Source organism: Cryptomeria japonica, chromosome 5 (assembly GCF_030272615.1).
Source record: "Cryptomeria japonica chromosome 5, Sugi_1.0, whole genome shotgun sequence".
Lineage (NCBI taxonomy): Eukaryota > Viridiplantae > Streptophyta > Pinopsida > Cupressales > Cupressaceae > Cryptomeria > Cryptomeria japonica.
In genome coordinates this window covers 223,211,142-223,217,897 of record NC_081409.1, presented here as the reverse complement: position 1 = coordinate 223,217,897, position 6,756 = coordinate 223,211,142, and positions in this window count along the sequence as shown.

The window sequence follows — 6,756 nt, the reverse complement described above, 5'->3', positions numbered from 1 at the left end:
TCAATCTAAATGTTGATTTAAATGTTGGTGATAAAGCTTCTAGACCTCACCAAACTAGTTAGGATAAGCCCAATAATGAAAGAAATGTTGCAATTGGGTTAGCAAATCTAGCTGAGGTTGTTGAGAAAGTTAATCAGGAAGAAAAACAAATAAAAGCTAAGGTAATTGTGCATGTTCCACCTTGTTTTTCTTCAGGATCGATTGCTTTTGGATTATTACAATTATTAGAAAATAAGGAGGAAGAATGAAAAAGAGAAAAGGAGGCCTTAGAAAGGAAACAACGGGAAAAAGATGTAGTTATAAACAAGTTGGAGGATAGGATAGATAATTTAGCTACTCTAATACCTCAGGTAATAGAATGTAGGCCTCCTCCAAGAGTATATTCTTTTTATTTGAAGGAATTACATCTTTCCTACAAGATAGGTAGGGAGTTGTCAGGACTGAATTCATCATTAATGACCCTCAATGAATTTTTCAATGCCTATAAAACCTCTCCTCCTGAGAAATAGAATTTACTCAATGAATTCTATCTTCATAATTATGCTATTCCATACAGACCTCAATGGAACCCACTTCTTTCTATCAGAGATGTTCATCTTAGGGCATTTATGTCCTATATTCAAAATGAAAATATGAGGGGTGAACATGCTAGAGAATATATGGATATGGAATAATTTGTCCCATTACCATTGAGGGCTGAAGTAGGGGATCTAGATGAAATTTACTATAGATGGAACCAACTTACTTTTGATCTAGGGGTCAAAAGAAGGATGTTATCATTGAGGGAAGAAGTTCACACTGAATTTGAACAAATGGCAGAAACATCTGCAAGAACAATGTATGGGCATATGGCTCAAAAAGGAATGGGTTGCTTGAGGACCTGAAGAAAGTAGAGCCACATTCTTTGAGAAACTATCATGTAGCACTCAGGCAAGCAACCACCTATATACATTTGGGACGGGCACAATAGGAAAAATGGATTCCTTTGATCTTCCAACCACCTATGTCATGGTGGCCTATTACTCATTGTGAGGAATTGCAATATTATGATATGGAACAGGAACGAGACATATGGGAGAATCTTAGAGAGAACTAGGGGTTCTATTGGAGCCCTATTTCTAAGACATGAGGAGAGACTTATGCTACTGACTTCAGGCTGATGACTTGGATTGAAAATCAAAAGACATATGTTGGGGAAACATATACTGGTGGACCAGCAAAACCTTCAGTTGAGGGGTGTGATGAGTCATAGTTTTATGGTTCTTTCATAGATAGTTTTCCATCTTTGAGGGTTTTTGTATTTGTTGATGGACTTCATAAACATACTTCATTCAACCTTCTATTCTTGTTTTGATAACCCTTATTACCTATAGCTAAAACCTTTATTTTGACAGAACCATGGACCTTATAAATGGAATTATAAGTATTCACTATTTTTATGTGTGACTAATGAATATGTTCAACATGATGTGTGGATAGAATGTTTGCTCTAACCTTTGCATGGCAGTTGTATGGAATGATCTTTATGAAGTAATAGGGTCTCATCCATAGCAAAAGGGTAACATTGACAAACAATGGATAGCCGGGCTGGAAGAGTTCAAAAATATATTGAAGACTTGGTCGCTACTATCCTTGCTCAATAAGGAGTTTGCAGACTAATCCTGATCCATTAGTAAAGATTGTTAGTTGTTAGAGAGGATATAGGGAAAATCTAAAAGTGTTCAAAGAAGGACAAGAGTCCTGATTATCTTAGGTTTCCTAGATTTTATGAGTTTTGAATCAAGCTTCCACCTAGATAGTAGGAAGTGGAGCGAATGTTTTGGGTTGTTGTTAAGGATGAATGTTATAAATCCTTTGCACATTCCTGTGTTGGTTAGTTCTTGATTTTGTATTAAGTAATCTTATATTGTTGAAGTTGATTTTTGAATAAAGAAGAGTATCTACTTTCCAAGTTAATATGGCGTTTATGATATGGTTGTGGGCTTAATCAATTCATTTATGTTATAGTTCTTATCCCAGGAGACTCATCCAAGGGGGCCCACTTGGTGATAAGTCTATATGATTGTCTTTTATGCACTTTGTTCTTTAAGTTGCTTAGTTTTGTTTCATTCACTTGCTTGTTGTTTGTTCATGCAGCCACAATTTGTAAGTCTATGACTGTTCTTGCAGCCACGACAAGGAAGAATAGTTATTTCTATACAACTTGAAGAATTGGTATTTTATTAGCCGAAATTAAATTTATCTTTAAACTCGTGATTTCAAGCCATTCCCTTTTTTGTAAACAATTATTTAATCACTTTCAATTTCCTAAAAATAGGATAGACTTGTTCCTATATATTCTTCGTGCATATACTCTGTAGTCCCATTTCAAGTTACGCGTCCTCAGATTGATAAATAAATGAGTCAAAAGAATGGAATTCAAATAGCTGCTTAATGGAAACTTGTGTCTCTAGTCTAAGTACCTAGCTATGTGTGATAGCCATTATTTTGCACCCACAGTCTGTCTCTCAAATAGACATTTGTCCTCAAAGACAATTGTCATTCTTTTCCATGACATTTGCCCTTCTCAAGGACACTTGACATGTCCATCCATGCCACTTTCCTTTCTCAAGGACACATGTCTCATTTTCACGTCTCTTCTTATCCCATCTTGGCCTATTTAATCCCCTCATTTTTCTTCACAATCCATCCACTTTCATTTTTATATAGTCATAATGTTAATTTAATTACTCACATCCATACACTTTGCATCTAGTTTAGCTTAGTTTTTTGCATATCCAACCATTTTGGAACACATTCAAGCACCCTTGGAATTGTAGATCAAACACACATTAAATCAAAGGACTATCAAATCAAAGGATAATTCTAGAGTTTGTATTTTAATTGCTATTATGTTGTTTATCTAGTTTTCCTTCTTAATCATCCCAATCTTGAGTGTTTCAATGGATTTGTGTGTGTGTTTATATTGTTAAATAGCTTTAAATTTATTGCACACATTTTCACTCACATGGTAGATTAGTGGGATATCTATAGCTTACTAATACTATTTATGTCAGATTGCTTCAATATCTCATTGTTTTGCCTTAATTTCACGATAAATCCAATTCAATTTAAGAAAGACGCTAATCACAACCCTAACCCAGTTGACTCCAATCAGAATCTCATTCTCTTTCCTACAAGGATTGACCCTATATCTATTGGTTTCAACCCTCTTTCAATGTATGTGTGATAATTAGTCTATTTAGTGGTTTTGTTATCTTAAACCCTAAATCTCAAATTTCATACATTACAATAGGTTTTGCATATCCTACAAGTCAATTTTAGTATGCTCCAAAGATTTTTTGAGGTTTCCCCTATTACGGGCACAATTACCCCTATTAGCCAACGTCTGCTTTCCCTTATCTGCATTTCCAAGATCAATAAAAGTCTTATCAAAAGACTTAGAAGCTTGAGATTTCTGCCAATTATCAACTAACATCTTGATACTTTCAACACTACTGTGGATAGACCTATAGCTCATGTTAATAAGGTTAAAAATATTATCATCAATTCTTTTCATCTTCACCTCAAGCACACCAATGTGGCCCTCATAATTGGTCTTCATGAGATTAACATCCTTCACTACATTCTCCAAGATAGCCAACATCTTCTTCTCATCAACCTCCATTCCGATATTACTTTCACCTTTTTCAAAAGTAACAATTTTCCTCTTCAACAAGCGAATATTGATGTTAACTTGATTCATCTCCAAGAAGAACCATTTGGACATTCTATACTAATCCACTGTGACATCTCTTGCCACCCTAGCAAGTCCTCCAAATCTTCATTTCAACTATTGAGGAAGGGAGAATCCTTCTACAACTATTTGGGAAAATATGGATGAGCTTCCTTACCAGAATTAGCCTACAAAGAAAAAGGAGGAGAACTATTTTTCCCTGGGATATCTTTTCCAGCAATCTCCTCGTCAAATGGGTTATTGACAAGCTTTGAGTTCTGTGCCCCAATCAATTCCCAATCCTCTGACTCTCAACCCTGAGAACTAAGGGAAATCAATTTATTCCTTTTCCTTTTGGTAAAATTTTCCTTATAATCCCAAGGAGGAATAGAAGATCACTCATGGTCATAAGAATCACTAGCCTTGCTCTCTCATTTGTCATCACTAGACTCATCATCCCCTTCCCTAGACTCTGTCTCCATATCCTCCCCAAAACCAGAAAATGACTCTTAAGACATTTCCAAAGAGAGAGAGATCTACTCATGGTTTTTCCCTTTGGAGGAAGAAGCCAAATATTTAATATATTCAAGGATTAAAAGGATTAAACCCTCATGGAGGATGGGGTTTATCATGTTTATCTTATGTTCCTTAATCCCATATTAAAGAGAGGCCAATAGATAAAAGGGAAAATACACCTTTTGCTTATGTCTAAAATGGTTCAAAAGAGTAAAATGCTAGCCAAAAAAAATAGTAAATCTACCTTCAAGTGTAAAAAATTGCATTAAAACCTTAACCAAAGCAATGTATACGGGTTTAAGAGACTTCACCTAGTAGCAGCCATTATCTTTCTTCACAAGTTTGTTCCCCTCCTTGCGCTTGAGTAAAATGTTCCCCATTGTTTCAAAAGACTTCTTATCCTGAAAAATCTTCTTCTCATCCATTGGAAGCCCAGTAATCTTAGCCACAAGCTCTTTAATGATGTCAATGCTCTTATTGAACACATAAAGATTTTGATTTTTCTAGCCCTTGCAGAACATCTTAGAAGCCTTAGGATTTGCACCTTGGAGATGTTATAGGTAAGGTTTTACCCCATCCTTCTATAAAATCCTCCAAACCTTTGAATCATGCTTGACATTGTCACAGGTAATAGGATCTTACCTATTCATCTCTCCTCTCATAGTAAAAAATCTAAATTTGCATGATGAAAAGCCTACCCCACCTACTCACAATCAAATTCCTTCCAAAAACTAATTTCCAAGAAAACCAAGAGGAAAACTAGGAGAGGATGCCCACAATATGTGTGGCAATCAAGAATTGACAATGAGTGAGGTGGCACAATCGACTATCATCATTAATATAACCCACCATCCAAATATTCATGAAACCCATGAAAAAGATAAAACAATAACACAAATTATTAACATACATGGCATAGATCAAAGTTAATAATGTCTTGGACATTAGGATTAAGGGGGTCATATCTTTTCCAAAGGAATTATTCTCTCCTCAAAAGACCCATATTAGACAAAGGTAATGCATTCACCTCCCTAAATATATGGGATATAAAAACATCTTCAAAAGATCTTATAAAGTTAAGAGCATCATTTATCAAAGTCTCAATTGGATAGCTAGGCTTCTAATGCCCCTTCAAGCATTTAATTATATTAAGAGAGTCACCCTCAATCCAAACATCCCTATAGCCAAGAGAATAAGCTAGTTTGATTCCATTGAAAGTCCCAATCGCTTTGATATGGTTATTGGTCTGGATTCCCAAAGGAAGTGTCATCACCGACAGAAGCCTACTAAATTAATCTCTCAACACTCCCCAAAACTAGTCAGCCCCATATTTCCCTTAGCTTCCCTGTCAAAGTTAATTTTAATCCAAGTAGGAGGAGAAATAGGCCAAGAAACATTTTTTCTAGGAGATTAAAGATTCCTTATAGGTTTAGAAATATCATAATCTAATTTCCAATTCTTGCCAATCTACCATTCATAATAAGTCACCATAACATTCAAGGAAATAGATTTACAACTAGAAACTCCAATCTAGAGATGCCCCTTGATAACCCTACAAATTTTGAAAGACGCCACAGAAAAGGAAGCGAAGAATTCCTAAAATACAATTATTTATTTCCTTCCAAACTCCCCAAGCCATATGAGAGACAATCGGGGACCAAAGGAAGGGAATGGTAGAATTGAAAGAGGGGAAAGACCACTGGGCCCAAAAGTCCCCTAAATAGGAAGGGAATACCCAATTTAAATCTACTTACCAAGAAAATATTTCCAAACATCCCACACAAGAATATCTCAGTAAGAGATGAAAAGAACTTTCTGACTCATGACAACATAGGGGGTATATATTATCTATAGAGAAGCCTCTTTTGCAAAGGTTATCCAAAGCAAGGACTTTATTTTGAATAAGAATCCAAAAGAAAATGCTGATCTTGGGAATCAACTTATAGCTCCAAATAGAAGCCCATATAGGAGGAAGAGAAATAGGCTACACCAAAAGAGAAAAAGAAGAAGCAACAAAGAAGAAACCTGAAGGAGAAGGACCCCACACAACACAATCAGAGATAGCCATAATAAGAATATGATAAGAAGCTAACAAAAAATATAGATCAAGTAGACCTCAATCAATAGAATAAATATCCTTCCACCTTCCATTGAGGAAATAATGAGCCACCCTTTCACCAAAATGCCTAATACAAAGCTCCTTAAAGGGTCGAAGAGAAATATTCTCATAGAGGGGGGACTTGCCTATCAACCAGTCATCCCAAAAACAAATAGTCCTTCCATTTCCCAAAATCTATCTTAAACCTTTTGAAGTCACAAATTTGGATTTGAACATAAAATTCCATAAAACTAACCCCATAGGGTGAGAATGAGACTCCAAAAATTGACCTAAATTTGGGGGATGATGAACATATTTTCTAAGCATAATTTTTTTTCCATTCCTGATTATCAAAGAAGATCCTTCACAACCATTTAGCTAACAGGACAAAGCTGAAATCATTTAACCTTATAGTTTTGAACACACA